The following is a 17,720-nucleotide window of genomic DNA, read 5'->3' as shown; positions in this document are numbered from 1 at the left end:
TTGACAAAATTTTCCCGGATATTGCCCGGATTTTCTGTCGATAATTTGAAAATCAAATGGCCGCATTTTGCCAGGTCTTTAATAAAGTTGCCCGGATACTTGCTGAAAAATTTTGTTTCCATTTTTTTAACTGCGACCTATAGATGGGTCTAGACTAGGGTTGCCATCCGTCCCGCAAAAGCGGGACATGTCCCGCTTTTTTGTTGAATGTCCCGCTGTCCCGCTTTTTCCTCAAAATGTCCCGCTTTTTTTTCTTGGAAAACTTTTACAAAGTTCACTGACTTACACTGGAAAAATCAAACTTAAGTCTATATTCGAATTCATTGGTTCAACACAGAAAATCTTTCCAATATGTATTTTTCTCAAAATAAACAGCATTTTTCATAGTTTATATAAGATCTTAGCATTACAGTAAGATTTTGTTTCAGTTAAGCCTTCTTGGAGCACGTTATACCATTGTTTAAAGAACATATGGTCTAAGTCACATTTTTTTCGACTCAGTTGTCTAAAGTATGTAAAGATGGAAATTTTCTTGAGTTTTCAAATTTTCAAATAAATAACCAAACAAACAAATTTTTATACAAATTACACAAAGATTTTTTACGATGTATCGAATCTGCCGTTTACATGTACGACTTAAAATATTTTCTCTCAAAGATCGTGTTGATTCGGGAGAACTGTGAAAAATTATGGTGCATATGGCAAAAAACGTATAAATTAATAAAAGTCATTTAAGAAAAAGGAGCAAAATCAATTCACGTTGAAAAAATCCTTAGGGTACTTTCTATGAACAACTTTGACTAATGGTATACTTATACGTTTGCCTATTATAATACAATTAAGCTTTTTTAAGAGTTTCTTAAATGTCCCGCTTTTTTCGGCAATGTCCCGCTTTTTTTTCGTAAAATGTCCCGCTTTTTTCTGAAAGTATCTGGCAAGCCTAGTCTAGACTCAAACAATCAGTCACCGAAACTTTTTTTTGTAGAGAAATGAATCCAACTGTGTAAGTTGAAATTTTAGGAACAAGATAAGATAAAAATTTGTGTTGGAAAAATATGCGAAAAAAAATTCGCCTTATCTCCCGGTAGGACTTGAACCCACATCTTGCGCCTCTCCGGAGCCCATGTATTAATATTCTACTAGAGCAGGGGTCGGGGAACGTTTTGAATCATTATCCCAAAACATTTTTATTTAAGTTGATATTTACCCCATGACGAAGAGCAAAAAAAACGTATCCGTAAACACTGAGCGAGCTCTCAAAGCGTGTTTTTTGAATGCCTCAGGGAGAAATATTCATATATGCATATGCCGCTAAATTCTTTACCTTCGAAATAAAACCAACAAATACCGTCAAACGGGGCATCATGCAAAAGCAGGGTTAAATGCAACATTTGTATACCACAACACTCATTCAATTTTTATTTCAATATACTGTAATAAAGTTATCATTGAACGATAACAAATTGATGATGACATAGTTTTTAACATCGCGAAAGAGTTTTTTAGAGTTTTTGATTCTCATAAAAAATTTAAAAAATCGAGCAATAGATGTACAAATTTTTATATTTTTCGTTGCCGTAAAAAACTTTACCTTGTATGACGGATTGGCTTAATGATATCACCTACAAACTTTATATTGCTTTCTTTATCTTATACCAGCACTGTTGGTGTAGAAATATTTTTCGGAAAATAACCTTTTTTTTTTTAATTCATATTTTTATAATTCAGTTAGCTGACTGGGGCAAACTGCAACAAAATGCAAATCAGAACTAAATCTCATAAATCGTGTTTCTATATGCTGGGATATGATAGTTTTGCATTATGCGTTTGTTAACATTCAAATTTCATCCATCCTAATATTTATTTACATGATTTAAGATAATTGAATATTTTCTACTATTTTTTACCCCTAAATGTATGTATGTACTTTTTTCTTAAAAAAAAATTTTGACACAAAAAACGTAAAATTTAATTCGAACAAAACCAAAAACTACTGCAACTGGTGCTTTATGGGTTATGACATCACAAATGAATCAAAAACTTTTAATTTTCAAACGTTTTCATTTGATTTTTCATTAATTAAGGAGTTTCTTGCAACATACCCCTTTTTCTTAGAAGGGTGAAAATCGCACGTTTTTGTAAATTAAAAAATAACTGGTAAAACCAATAATTTTTGAGACTACGTCAGTTTGGTGTCCTATAAACCTTAAAACTTTTGATGTACAAGTGGTATGATTATCTGTAAGTATTAAGATTTTAGAAGCCATTGAAGTTGAAAAGTTTTGTATGTTGCCCCAGTTGACGGTACATAAAATTGCAAAATGGAAATATACACTTTTCACTCACAAAATATTCACCGTTACCCCCAAGAATATCACTTTTACCCCATTTGGGGTAATTTATCCCGGTTCCCCGACCGCTGTACTAGAGGGAACAAACTGCCGTATGAACACAGCTATTTTTTTGTGTGCATATAATGAGCAATGAAAAAGAATTTGTATCTTCCATTTTTAAATTATGTTTGTATTTATTTCCAAGAACTTATTTTTTTTTAAATTTTCCAACACCGGCTCTGGAGTTGCAGCTTTGTGTCAAAGTGTTGATCATTCGCCACCTGAGAAAAGAGTTCTGATAAGTATCTTTTATGAAATCTGTCCAATAAAATCTCACCCTTAGCATATGTCTGGTTGCTAGAATATAGAAGAAAATAAAAATAATTATATTAATCTAACCAAAATTCGTAAAATAGAGTCTCACCTTGCTTCAGCGTACGAAAACAAACAAACTCCAATGTGACAACTCGATTGCTGATTTTTCAGCAAACTAGATCAATTGCTCGAAAGTCCAGCAATTTGAAAACCGATTCCTGATTTTTCAGCAAAAACGACAAGAACACAACCGATTGCTGAAAAATCCAGCAATTCGAAAACCGATTGCTGGTTTCCAGCAATAATTTGGATTGCAGAACGTTTCCAGCAATTTTTTTTGCTGGAAATCGAGGCAAAAATTTATTGTGAAAGTTATACCTGTCGAGTGTCGAAGTCTATCGGAATGAAGGGAATTGTTCTCTCATGTGATCATCATCATTTTAGTGATCTATTTCTATTCCCATCATACCGACAACCTGTGAAGTATATGAGAAGGCAATGCCGATCTAGCCGTGCTTTAAATATCCAAAATGGAGTCCAACTACCGTAAGATTAAATGATGAGAATAGAAATAGATCACGTAAATGATGATGATCACATGGGAGAACAATTCCCTTCATTCCGATCAGGCTTGGCAACAGTCATCGTCATGAGGCGTGAAGCTGTGACTGTGAAGCCTCTTGGTCCGTCAAACTCAATTGACTGTTCCTTAACGACCAGTCACTTCGTTTGCCAGTCATTCATTCCCCAGTCATTTGAAGCTAAAATAATAACCTAGTCAAGCAATCGCATTCAAACGACCGATGACGAAAAAGAAACGCATTTATTATTATTGTTGCTCCTGCCAGCAAGCTCGTTTTCAGTTTTTTATTGCTATTGTTGCTCTCTGCCAGCAAGTCGTTCAATTAGTTGTACCTGCCGTCAGCAGCCGATCGAAGTGTGAAAAGATTTGCCAGTCACTCTCAAGGGAAATTTTGACCTTGTGTAGGAGCTTCGCCAGTCGATGATGGAGAAATGTTGATTGTTGTCGTGCTTTATCCGTCATGCGAGTAGTGAAGCTCCGTCAATTGAGAACAGTACCAGTCGTTTGATGAAACAAAACTAGTCGGGTCAAGCGTGACGGGCGAAATTTGCCATCACTGATTCCGATAGACTTCGACACTCGACCAGTATAACTATAACCACACCACTTTTTTTTACATTTTGGTGGTCTTAGAAAAATTATCCGTATGTGCAACTTCTACCTTCTAACTTCAGCTTTCTTGGACACTAAGTGAATTTTTTTTGAGCATTCCGTAGCTACAATCTTTTTTTTTCGAAGTAAATATGTTTTTTCGAATTTTTTTTTGGACTTTGAATAACGGACAACTGAAGTGTTGTAAGTGAACGATGTCTGAAAAACACCATTTGAGTTATTGATTACGATGTTATCAAAACTATAAATTTTGTAAAAATCGGTTGAGAAACAAAAGAAATATATTGGTTTTAGTCAGGAGTGTCAAATTGACATTCCAGGGACTGTAAAGGGTTAAGGAACTTCAAATTATTTGAAAAAATTTAAAATACAATTTCAAGTGTAAATAGGTCTTTCTTCAAAAGGCTTTAAAATTAGAGCAAGTATCTCATACGATCAACATGATTTAAAATATCTAAGACAACAGTTTATACAAGTTTTGCTATATACGAGGACAATTTTCTTATTTTGGCGAGCCTCGTTTGACGACAACTGTTGCGTAACAACAGTCGACAATATAGTCAAAATAAAATTTTAATTTAGAACCTTAACAAATGTACGATAAGCACTTGCCTATCAAAACAAATTGTTAGAAAAGCTTAGCAAAACTGGTAAACTTTTCCAGTCATTGGTGTACCTAGTAGGAAGCGCTATTTTTAAAAAGAGGTTTTCCCCGCAGAAAAGTGCTACCAACAACATTCGCGTTCCCTCGTCAAGAGAAGTGCTTGACACGTGAATAAATACCGGTGTCAAAAGTTTTCCCCAGCCAGCGATTCCTTATTGGGGAGTTCAGTTCAGAACCAACGAAAAAAAAACTTTTACCTACCTACTGCTTACTGAAGTCGAGAGAACGCCTCATGACGTCCGTTGGTCGGGTTCGGATTGAAGCGTGTGCATTTATTTGGATCTGGATGTGTTGTGACCTTTCCGATTGCAGCACGAGGGGTTACGACCTTTTAAAATTTGACACCGAACCACTCTACCTGCTGTAAACGGAAGGTTTTCCTGTAAGGCCAAAGTTACTTCAGTTTGGAGCAGATGATTGCATGCCAATTTTGGAATTCCATTAATTAGTTCGAAGGTTGAGAGCTCACCTGGCAATACTCGTCCTGCAAAAATTTGCAACATTTTCAATCAGATGGAAATTGGCGAGTTTGAGCTTGAAAGTCCTTGAGCCCCCTCAAATGGGGCATCATGCAATACCGGGGTTAGATGTAACATTAGTACATCGCAGGACTTAACCAATTTTCATTTTAATAAAATGAAATTTTATTTCAAATTTTAACATTTTTCGATACCGTTAAAAACTATACCCAGTATGACGGATTGGCTTAATGATATCACCCACAAACTATAGATTTTATTGTCCTAAAGCATGGATCATCATAAATCTGGACGCACTGTTTATTATACCATAGCGCTTCTAGTTGTCGGATTTGGAATGTTTTGACAGTACTTTGTTCGGAAATGTTTCCTCTATCAGTGCTGAAAATTTCATTACGATTCGTTTTGTTTCAAAAAAAGTTACACGTGATGGATGCCGCGAGACGAAAATTAATTTTAAACACCCACGTCAAAAATGGTCAAATCAACCGTGTACAGCGTTCTCAAACGTTTCCGTGAGATGCATACTATCGATCGGCAGGTTCATTACAAGCATTGTAGTGGACCTAAGGATCGGAAACTGCATTTGAAGGTGTTGAGAACGATCAAGGCAATCACAGAGTAGTCGGACTACGACATCGCCAAGAAATTCAACGCCGACCGGTGCACCGTCAAAAGGATTCGTCTGCGTGAAGGAATACGATGTTATCGGGCCAGTAAGCAACCAAACTGGACATTGAAGAAGAATGTAAAAGCCAAAGGATGGGCCCGGAAGTTATACAACAAGGTCTCAACGAAGTACGACGGATGCATCCTCATGGATGACGAAACGTGCGGACGAAAAACTTCGGTTTTTGTGAAAAACAAGACCATGGACTCCAAAATGTACAAGAAGGAGTGCCTGAAAAACGTTTTTTTCCGTACATTAGATCTCACAAAGGACCAGTAAAGTTTTTGCCAGATTTGGCAAGCTGCCACTACAGCAAAGAGGTACTACCAGTGGTATCGGGCCAACGGGTGGATTTTCTCGAAAAGGACATCAACCCACCCAACTGCCCTCAATTCCGCCCTATCGAAAAGTTTTGGGCAAGATGAAGAGATCGTGGAACAAAATGGCCGCTGAGGTCAGCGAATAGGATGTCCAAACTATGATGAGTGGTATTCGACGAAAAGTCATCAAAGCAACATCGGAATTTTTTTTTTATTATTTTTCCTTTAAAGTGCAATAAAAACCCTACATTTTGAGTATAAAACATTTTTATTTCGTTTACATAGCTCCGAGATAGACCCGTTTTAATGCGTCCAGATTTAACGTGATCCATGCTTTAAACCTCTATCAGTGAAAAAAGAAAATTGGATTTTCACCAATTTTCTTTCTATATAAATAAAAAAAATTCGGCCCTATAGACTCGAAACATCTGAACCGATTCACACGAAACTTGGTAGATGGAAACTTCTGAGGCAGAAGAAAGTTACTATTATAGTTTGGGACCCCTTCATCTCACTGGAAGGGGAGAAGGGGTCTCTCAAACTAAAGTAACAAGTCTTCATAACTCGAGAACTGATCCTCCGAATAAAACCAAATTTGGAATGGGGATGGTTTGGAGCCCCTCCCCTTTTTCAGAGGGGAGGAAGGTGGGAGGGGGCTCTCTCATGATTTTTTACATAACTAGCTTCAGTTTTCTTGGAAACTAAGTGAAATTTGTTTCCAGTATTCCGTAGCTGATCTATAGTCTTTTCCGATGCATGTTTTTTCGGATTTTTTTTTAGAATTTGAATAATGGAAAACTGAAGTATTATATGTGAATGATGTCTTCAAAACATATTTGAGTTACGTTACGAGGCTTCCAAAACTAAAGATTTTGTAAAAAAAAAGTTGGGAAACAAGAGAAACATATCGGTTTCCAGTTAGGAGAGTCAAATTGACACTCAAGGTCTGATTAGGGAGTTTTGCTGCGGCATTCTAGTGGCTTCTGATTGGTCATTCGGTCGTGTCCTACCACAGTAATGATGCAAGACGATCCCCGAAGATTTTTTTTTGTTTTTGATGCACCCGAATAAAGATTTAAGCCGCTAAACTTCCAATAGGGTCATATTGACCCTTAAAAGCGGATTAGGGTCAACTGTTTCATTTGTTCAAGCCAATTGTTATAAGCTTGAAGAATTTAAAGATTGTTGAATATTCTAGAAATCTTCTTCGATTTTTGAATCACGAGCATGGAATTCTCTGGAGTCATTGAAGTTGAAAAGTGTTGCATGGTATTCCAGTTGACGGTACCCAAATCAAATTGGAACTTCTCACCGTGTTGTGGAATCTCTAAGGTATTTTTTAGCTAGGAACTTGCTCTTACTGCTAGTGGACTAGTCTAGCGTTCCGGGAACTCTGATATTGAAAACTTTGTAAAGTAAAATAGCGAGACTACAGCTTTTACTTTTGAACGACCGATTTTTTAAAAATACCCAGTTTGTTTATTATTGAATTCGAACAGCATGGAGACTATGGTGATACCCATGTATACATACATAAAATACTATGATTGGAAATCTTTTATCCGAATGCAGTGCACTGTGTTGGCGACATTGCCTAGCTTCTAGAGCAATTTGCGAAGAATTAAACAAGATTGTCCTGTTTGTTTGTCTGTCACTGAAGTGTTTTAAATGAACATGGCTGATTTCTGACTTATAAGTGGTGCTGTTGTCGCTTGGAGTAGTGATAATGGTACCACTGACCACACTGACATGACACTTAGAACAAAAATTCAACCATTTCCTGTCAATTTCTTGTCCAGATTTTGTAGGTTCGCAATACCGACGACGGGTGACGAACCTGAAAAACTTGACAAAAAATGCTCTGTAGGAAAAATGTACCTGATTAGCCCGATTCTATCGTAGGAAATGCATGTTTTTGTTTGAAAGTTGGATGGCACTTCCTAACTGGGATGGCATTTCTTCAAATCGATCGATGCGCACTCTGGAATCGATATGGCGTACTGTTGGAAAAATTATCCAAAAAACGAAATCGAGTGTCAAGTCAGTATGGTCAGTGGTTGAAGTGTCTCGAAAATATGCTGATGGCGTTTAGCTTGGTCTTGTCGATTCCCGACCATTTGTTTTACTATATTTTGAGATATAGCGGTTTTAAGGGAGGAGTGTAAAATTGACACTCAAGGTCTGATTAGGGATTTTTTTTTGCTGGGCTTTCAAGGAGCGTCCATAAGAATAGTAATGCTAATGATGCAAAATTAAAGATTTGAAGAATTCATTGAGGGTTCCTGAAGAAATTGTATTGTTTAGATTAGGGTTGCCAGATTGCCCGGTTTTATCCGAGTTAGTCCGAATATTTAATACTAAATTTAAGAACAGTCCACCCCGGCCCGGTTGCCCGGACTTCATTGGAAAATGCCCGGATTTGTTCACTTTATTTGGCAATTTGAACAAAAAAAGCCACAAACACCTTCAAATCGAAATTTTTTGAGCAAGTTTTAAAAAAATAATCATGAAGGGTTTTTTGGAAGCCTAATATACGGTTCAAAATTCAATAAGTTTTGATAAAAAAAAATTTCAATTTTTTTTCTTGAATTTTGTTGAGGAATTTTTGAGTTTTGACAAAATTTGCCCGGATATTGCCCAGATTTATGGTCGTTAATTTGAAATCGAATGCTTGGAATATGCCAGGTTTTTATCTAAAAATTGCCCGGTTTGTCCGGTCCGGATACATGCTGAAAAAATTCTGGCAACCTTAGTTTAAATGCACCCGAGTAAAGTTACAAGCTGCCAAACTTCCAATAGTGGCCTATTGATACTCAAGAGCGGATTAGGGTTAAGAATATCATAAACCCTAAATTGATGTTTGAGATATTCTGATTTTGTTTAAGTAGCTCCACAATCCAGGGCTATTTTCGCCATCCATTTACGAAGGACTATTTTTATTCGCGTACACCACGGTGTCTTTTTTAGAACACTTTCATGAAAAAAAAATGGACTCTCTAAAAAATTATTAAGTACATTATAGAGGAGGCTCTCCCCTATCTAACGCACTATTCAGAAAAAAAATCAATCGGGGGCCTAGAACAACTTTTTTGAAGATTTATTTTCGTAAAAATGCGAAAAAACGATCGGGGGATCTCGGAGCTTTTTTTTAATTTTATTTTTAAAGGAATCTAACACATCTGAGCTCAAAAATGTAAAATTTGAAGTTATTAGGTTAAATTATTGCCGAAAACTTTAATATTTTGCATGTGCATTTTGTTCGCAAATTTTCAAAAAAAAGTTGTTCTAGGCCCGATCGATTTTTTTTCCTGAATATTACGTTGGATAGGGGAGAGTCTTCTTTGTAGTGTGGCAAATTTTCTAAGATGCCGATTTTTTTTCCTTTTTAAAGACAATGAAAGACACCGTGACACGTGCAGGTTGCCAAGTCATGCAAACATGTTTTTCACATGTGTGTAAGGGGGAAAACGTTCAATCCACCACCTTTCCCACCTAATTTCAGATTGGAGGTGGAGGAATGTTGTTTCTTTTTATACTTTTGTTATATATCAATGTATGAATGTACAAAGAAGGCAACGTCATGTAGATTTGCTTGTCTAATTTTGACGCCCTGGAAAGGATTAGAAGCGCATAAAGGGATCAGCAGGAGTGGAATATTTGGCAAAAGACTGCTCAAATTGGTTGGAAAATATTTGCTTGTGAGCCGTGGTGTTGTAGAAGCAGCAGAAGGCAATTACTGTGAAGTTCGCTTAACATTTTCCTTCCATCCATCCATCCATCATTCAGCCATGTGAAAGTTCTATACAATGTAGCATTTTCCGTCTGAAAGTATGATAAGCGATTGTAAATTGAGATTTTTTTTCTCGTTGCTTCGCTTCTCTTCTCTTGATTTGCAAAGCACTGCAAGTAGCTTATGGTGTCAGATCAGAATGAAAAATTATCGCCCGTCGACGATGAATGGCCTCATTTCTTCAATTTAGGAAATTTTTCTCTCTGTTCATTTTCAAAACTCATTCTAATTTTCACTGTGAATTTAGTTAGTTTAAAAAATCGCTAGATGAATGTTCTAATTTCTAAATTCATATTTAATTTGATTTTAAAGATTAATTTCATCATGAAATTGTTTAAACATCAATCACTAGTAATTCAGTCCAGGGATCCCACTGTAATTTATGCAGCATCTTCGAAGCTTACCTCAAAACCGAATTCAGCCAATTCTTCAGATGAACTCATTTTCACTAAAATTCACCCAAATGAATAGACACTATTCCGAAACAATTCACAAATCACTGAAGATTGTGTAAGCACGAAAATCGAAAGACGGTGGTACAAATCGCGGCGCGAAAATCTCAATAACAAACTGGTTCACCACTTTCAACCTGGCTAGCTGACTAACTGACTGACTGACTAACCCTTCTGATCGATTTGGGAGTTCCGACAACCTTTTGGTCTCGTCTCTACTCAACCGTATCGGTGTACGCAGTTTCGGGAGGAAACGCTTCCACATTAGAGCAGCAGAACACCGCGTTGCATTCACCAAACAAACGAAAGCCCCATCAAATTTGATTATAATACCTTCCCGTTTTGAGGTTGCCTGACGGTGTAAAAACAGAAGATTTCTAGGCAATATTTTGTAATCTTTCACTATCATGTCATTTCGTCAAGTCTGTAATTTTTGTCATTTTTATCAATTTTGTCATTTTTATCATTTTTGTTATTCTTGTCATTTTTGTCATTTTTGTCATTTTTGCCATTTTGGTTATTTTTGCCATTTTTGTCATTTTTGTCATTTTTTGCCATTTTTGTCATTTTTGTCATTTTTGTCATTTTTGTCATTTTTATCATTTTTGTCATTTTTGTCATTTTTGCCATTTTTGTCATTTTTGTCTTTTTTGTCTTTTTTGTCATTTTTGTCATTTTTATCGCTTTTCTTATACCGTGGTTGAATTAAGGGGAATCTTTCGATTGCTTTGATTCTGTAGAATTATTCAACCAAGTAGGCTCACAACACATATAAGAGCCATTTTTGTTATTTTGTTAAATCATCAATTGATGTATGTTTCTTTCAGAAAACTCTCAGCTCGTAACCCCGCCATCGAAACTAGCGTAACAAAAAGTATTCGTAGAGAAACAATAATACACACCTTCTCATCCCATTCTTCGTCGAATCGAAGTTTGACAAACGCACCATTCAGAGTACGATACCACAGCATCATTAGACTTATAATAATTTCTTTTTTTCGATTTTAGCTGTTTTTAAATTTCTCACGAATAAAATCTTCTGAACATTATTGAAGTATAATTTGTAACCTTCACCTTAAAATTATGCCCGTCAAGTAATGTGACGCAATTTCAAACGGTTACTATAGAAGCGTGCTTTGCTGTTAGCTATCTAGCTACAGATCGATTGATACGCAAAACCGACTGAATCGATTTGGGGAGGTGGGCTTGGTTGATACCTATCCAGTTGATTAGAATTAGGTTGTCCATAAATCTACCTGTATGATGTCGCCGAGTTTGTTTACCTCAGCGTTGCACAATTAGATACGGATTCGAAAAAAAAACGAGATTTGATTAAAAGCGATTCGATTTTTTGTTGCCTCATGAGGGGGTAAAGTCTGCTTCATTTAATATTGGAACAAATTCTTTTGCTCATTGTGGCGCTCCTAGTGGACGGATTTGGAAACTTTTTTCACCCACGTGTCGGGAAATTCATTACCTTTTACCATGTATTTATGTCATAACACCAAACGATAGCATTTTGTAAACAACCGCCATGGAAGCCAAACGGAGAGATCAAATTGTGCACAGTTTTCTTGAAAATCCATTGTTGTCGGCATCGAAGCTAGCTAAACAGCTTAAAATGCCCAGAAATACCGTATGGCGTGTTATCAAGCAGTACAAGGAAACATTGACGACGGCTCGGAAGCCGCATTCGAAGCGTCGGAGTGGAACTGTCGACCGGAAACTGCGTGGGAAAGTCATCAAGGCCGTCAAGAGGAATCCCAATCTTTCAGACCGCGATTTGGCCAATAAGTTCCAGGCCGCTCACAGTACGGTGCGACGAATTCGTCTCCGGGAATGAATAAGGTCATTCCGAGCCAGCAAACAGCCAAATCGGACGCTGAAGCAGAACAATGTGGCCAGAATCCGTGCTCGAAAGCTGTACGACCAAGTGCTGACCAAGTTCGACGGATCTATTCTGATGGACGATGAGACCTACGTGAAGGCGGACTTTGGGCAAATCCCAGGTCAAAAATTTTATTTGGCGACGGCTCGGGGGGATGTATCGCAAAATTTAAGTTCGTGTTTGCGGATAAATTCGCCCGCAAGTACATGATTTGGCAGGGGATATGCAGTTGTGGACAGAAAACCAAAGTCTTTCTCACTGACAAGACAATGACATCAGAAGTCTACAAAAAAGAGTGCCTACAGAAACGGATTCTGCCGTTTATTCGTGCCCACGACCGTCCAGTAATGTTTTGGCCGGACCTCGCAAGCTGCCATTACAGCAAAACGGTTATGGAATGGTACGCAACGAACGGGGTCAGCGTAATACCGAAGGACCTCAACCCCCCAAACTGCCCCTAGTTCCGGCCGATAGAGAAATACTGGGCAATCACGAAGCGGAGGCTTAAGGCAAAGGGAAAACTTGTTAGGAACATGACTCAAATGAAGAACTGGTGGAATCAAATCGCCAAAACGGTGGACGAAAAGGGTGTGCGCCGCCTAATGTGCCGTATTACGGGAAAAGTACGAGAATTTCTTCGAAACAGCAATGAATAATTTTTTTAATTTTTTTTTTTATGAAAGAGTAAAGAAAATGCTACATTTGTATGAAAAACAAATTATGAATTCGTTAATAAATGACTGAACTACACGCAATTGTTTGTGTTCCAATATTAAATGAAGCAGACTTTATGTTGTTCGAAAAATTTTGTTTTTCTAAAACTATTAGTAATTATTTACTATTTAACTGAACTGATGTGAATTTATGAATATTGCTGTTAAATTCATAAATTCACATAAATTTATAAATTCCCAAAGCGTAAAAATTAATTCGAGATAAAGACAATTTTGAAATTTATGAACACTGCCGCCAAGCAAAGTAAACAACAGTCATAGGAGTGAGTAGAAATTTGAAAAATAATTTCGGCATTAAAGCGAATAGAATTTTTAAAACACTCAGTAGAAGAATAAAAAAAAATGCAACCTTTAAAATGGTTGTTTCATTCTATAATTTATTAAGCCCTTGCGTGAAAAATTAAAAAAGGAAATAGAAACACCCTACCGTCAATACAGAATGACCGATCATGTTAGCTGTAAATTGATTGATGTCATATTGTTATTATTTAATTGAATGCACCGTACACAGTAAATTTTTACACACCGCCCTACGCTCAGTTAAAAAGAAGAGCCTCAATCCCCCCGATTTCCCCTAAGTTTATACAATATTATCAAAACAAAAAAAGAAAAAAAACAATGGAGCATGCAATAGAATAAGTTAAACAATGATTGAATTTGGTGCTAAATTTTCCGCTAAGTAGAATTATGCACACTGCTTGGCGAATAGTTTACGATTTTCAACGCACAATGGGACTTTTTTATTTTAATTTTTATAAACGGTGATACGGCCAAAATTTGGTCAATATCAACTTGACGTATTTCATTCAATTTAGCATTTAAAAAACCTGAACACCTCTCATTTTGAAGATGTATGTGTGTAGAATGTTGCACCTATTTTGATTTTGGAATTCACTCTTCAGCTGTCAAAATGCCGCCCAAGGAAGAAGAGCAGCGTATCAAAATTTTGCTCGCGCATCGCGAAAATCCGAGCTACTCGCACGCAAAGCTGGCAAAATCGCTAAAAGTTGCCAAATCAACCGTTACAAATGTAATTAAAGTGTTTGGAGAACGTTTGTCGACAGCCAGGAAGTCTGGATCGGGGGGAAATCGAAAACCGGAAGCCGCTGAGACAACAAAGAGAGTTGCCGGTAGTTTCAAGCGAAACCCTAACCTTTCTCTCCGAGATGCCGCAAAAAAGCTGGGTGTATCTTCTACAACCGTGCATCGAGCCAAAAAACGAGCCGGACTATAGACTTACAAGAAGGTAGTGACTCCAAATCGTGATGATAAACAAAATACGACGGCCAAAGCGCGATCCCGGAGGCTGTAGGTACACGACGAAGTTTGACTGCGTGGTAATGGGCGACGAAACCTACGTCAAAGCCGACTACAAGCAGCTTCCGGGACAGGAGTTTTATACGGCAAAAGGAAGTGAAGTTTCAAGCACATGAAACTGTCAAAGTTCGCGAAGAAATATCTGGTTTGGCAAGCCATCTGTACCTGTGGCTTGAAAAGCAGCATTTTCATAGCTTCCGGGACTGTCAACCAAGAAATTTACGTGAAAGAGTGTTTGAATAAGCGTCTGCTGCCTTTCCTGAAGAAAAACGGTTGTTCCGTACTGTTTTAGCCGGATTTGGCAACTTGCCATCACGGTAAAAAGGCCATGGAGTGGTACGCCGCCAACAACGTGCAGGTGGTTCCCAAGGACAAGAACCCTCCCAACACGCCAGAGCGCCGCCCAATCGAGAAATATTGGGCTATTGTCAAGCGAAACCTAAAAAAGACCAAAAAACTGCTAAGGACGAGCAGCAGTTCAAGGCAAACTGGCTTTCTGCGGCGAAGAAGATGGACAAGGTGGCTGTATAAAATCTGATGGCAGGGATTAAGCGTATGGCCCTGCAATTCGGATTTGGAAAAGTGGAAGCCTAACTGAATATTTTCCTGAATTTTATATTAATTAAACTTGAAAAAGAAATTTAATTTGATTTTTTAAATAAACGATTTTCACCGATTTACACGCGTTTCCCTTGACCAAATTTTGACCGTATCACCCTTTAGGTACGTTTGAGGTTTATTTTAAACCATAGAAAAATAAGATCAATTGTTCAACCGAACTGTAGAGAATCACTTCTGCAGCTGAGGTCATTGACCGTTTTAAAAGATGTTTCAGAATTAATACGTACCGCATTATTAGAAAAGCCAGAAAGGCGAGGCTAATAAAGCGCACATCAAATTCAAATTAATGCGATGATAGCACTAACTAAAACCAACGTCGCCGTCGTAGTCGTCAGTGTGATTAAACAGTTGAGATTACGGATTCCGCTGATAATGGATTACATCAACCTCTTCCTTCCTTTCTCATCGTCCTTTTTCAGCTCGGCGGCAATACCGAAGTCAATGCGCGTCGTCTACGGGAAATACAGAATGGAAATTAATCGACCTGCGAAGGATGATACCTAACCTACGCTGCCTGTAACAATGTTTTGTCGGTACTAAATCAACGAAACTGATGGAATAAAGTTCTTCTGGTATAGGGAGGGAGAGGCTTTCAAAATGGCGCTGTAGATTCTTTGATTGAGTGGTTTCGCATTTCAAGGCCTTTTGTTGGGTTAAGAGGCTCGGTGAAAGATTACGTTAAGATAGAAATGGACAGGTGAGATTACAAATATTCAAATTCAGAAGGAGTAAGTTGTTCAGCAAATCTAAATTTAGGCGCAATTTACGAGCGACCCCCCGCAATGCTGATCGAAGGAGTTGGAAACGAAACAATTCTCGAAAACAACACCAAGCAGGGTATACCAGGAACCGTGACGAATATTACGGAAGGTGAAGGTTACCTTACGATCGGTATCAAAAAGTTACAAAATGGTAAATGACTTGACGTGGGTCGCCCGCTTTTTCCCTAGCAGGGTTTCAGCAAAAGTTCTTCTTTCCACGGAAAATCCTTCCGTCAGGCGCGGGATGCGATGAATGAAAAGAAGTGAAAATTTACGTCATGTCATGATTTCGTTGCAGGGAGCGAGCATCGGAAATCTTCAGGCTATACCTATACCCCTGAATAGTCGTCGTGCAAGTCGCGATTTGATGATTTTGTTTATGATACTTTATGAGGGAATTTTCGGAATAGACCCCGACAGATCACGGGTCAGAGGGTAGGCAAGAAAAGGGTAGCGTGGCAGCCAGGCGGTGTGGGTTAATTAAATAACACGAAGCAAAAAAAAAAATTTATATACACAAATAAGTTTAGACTTGAGCTTCCCCTGATGGATGAATCTGCACACATAATTGGAGATGATTAAGGTGAAGAGCTTCCTTTCGTTGTTGAAAGTTGATGTGGAATATTAGCTAACTTCAGGTTCAGACACGCGAGATCGGAATCAGTTTTCTTTTAAGGATGATTGTGATATTGGCCCCTTTTAATGATTTTATGTTTAAAGTAAATTAAGATGAAGATGATGAAAGTTTTTTTTTAAGTTCGAAGGGATTTTTATCTGAAATGACTTTCTTGAGCTCCTATCAACTCAGATTCTCTTCAAACAAACTAAAAATTAGTATGAAAACACTAAGTAGTTCCTTGAAATTACCTCCCTAATTAAGTGATTTTCCAAGCGCCCGGGGATATTTTTACCAAACCAATCGCTGTCAATATCTTTTAACCTTTTCGTGTCTCCCGATAAAGGGAACCCATCGAAGAGAATGGCAACATTCAAAAACAAAGATCCAACAAAAACCGAGAATGAAACTATTTAATGGAAGCGCATCAATCAAATCAATCAGAAGAAGCCGAAAGGCAGTCACGCAAATATTCCGATTCGACTGTCTATTGTTCTTCCCGCGTGAAGATGGTCCACCCACGATACTCATGATGAGCTGCTATTTTTTTTTTTTTTCATATAACCCTCGATATCCGTTGCAGAAAACAAAGCGCGCTGCCGTTTCATTTCCGCTCGATATAGGCCTAGATAGGTAATCGTAATCGGGTGAAAGGCATGAAACCGAAGAAACGAATACTCGTTTCGATTAGGAGAGGGTTATTTCCTGTGGTCTATTGGGCTTCGATTGAGAAATGAAGATAATCGTCTACGTCTCCGATACTTCAAGTCATGATTGCTTAGCGAGCTAGCGTGAATTAATGAATGGGGGAGGGGGACGTTCTTGATTGTTTCTACAAGGATTTTCAACCCTCTAATCTAGTGAAAGCCACCGTAAACTTTCCTAAAATTAGGTTAAATACAACTTTCAAATGAAAATAAATATTAAAGTTCTATTGATTTTTGTTTCAATTAATTTTAACAATGGACTTTCAGAAATACTAATAACTTTCTGTGATTGCATACTCACAGGCTTATTCCAATAACAGAGTCAACATATCGAATGCGCAGGTCATGTTTTGTTTGGGTGTATGTCTTCGCTAAACAGTGTTTTATCGATTTTCGCAACACAAACATGCGTGCAATTTAAGAGACTATAGTAAACAAAAAGGCGCCATCTGATCCAATTCAAAATAACTTGCAACCCTGCTGTAGGGCTGCCTTTAAAAAAATGCTTTTTTTTTCAAGGATTTCGCTGGCATCCGAAAAATACGTTAAAAATTGACTTGGAACAGTGCCATCTGTTGCGCCGTTCAAAAGTTACAGATCAAATTTTGAAGTGTCCAGTTTTCAAAAAGGCGTAATCGTATATGAACTCATTAGTATTTAAACTAATGTCGCTCTAAAATAGACGGGATCAATTTATTGCTAGATAAATGTAATTAGAGTTACTTCTGACTAGAGAGAATGTCACATTCTTTATTTTTGCACTACTGATGCAGTCAGACTAACTAACAGTTTTGGATTAAGTTTTCCTACTTCTTGAATGGTTATCGTTAAAAGACGAATCAGATATATCCAGTCAAT

This window comes from Uranotaenia lowii, chromosome 3, assembly GCF_029784155.1.
Source record: "Uranotaenia lowii strain MFRU-FL chromosome 3, ASM2978415v1, whole genome shotgun sequence".
Lineage (NCBI taxonomy): Eukaryota > Metazoa > Arthropoda > Insecta > Diptera > Culicidae > Uranotaenia > Uranotaenia lowii.
Note: the sequence above shows the minus strand (reverse complement) of the source record.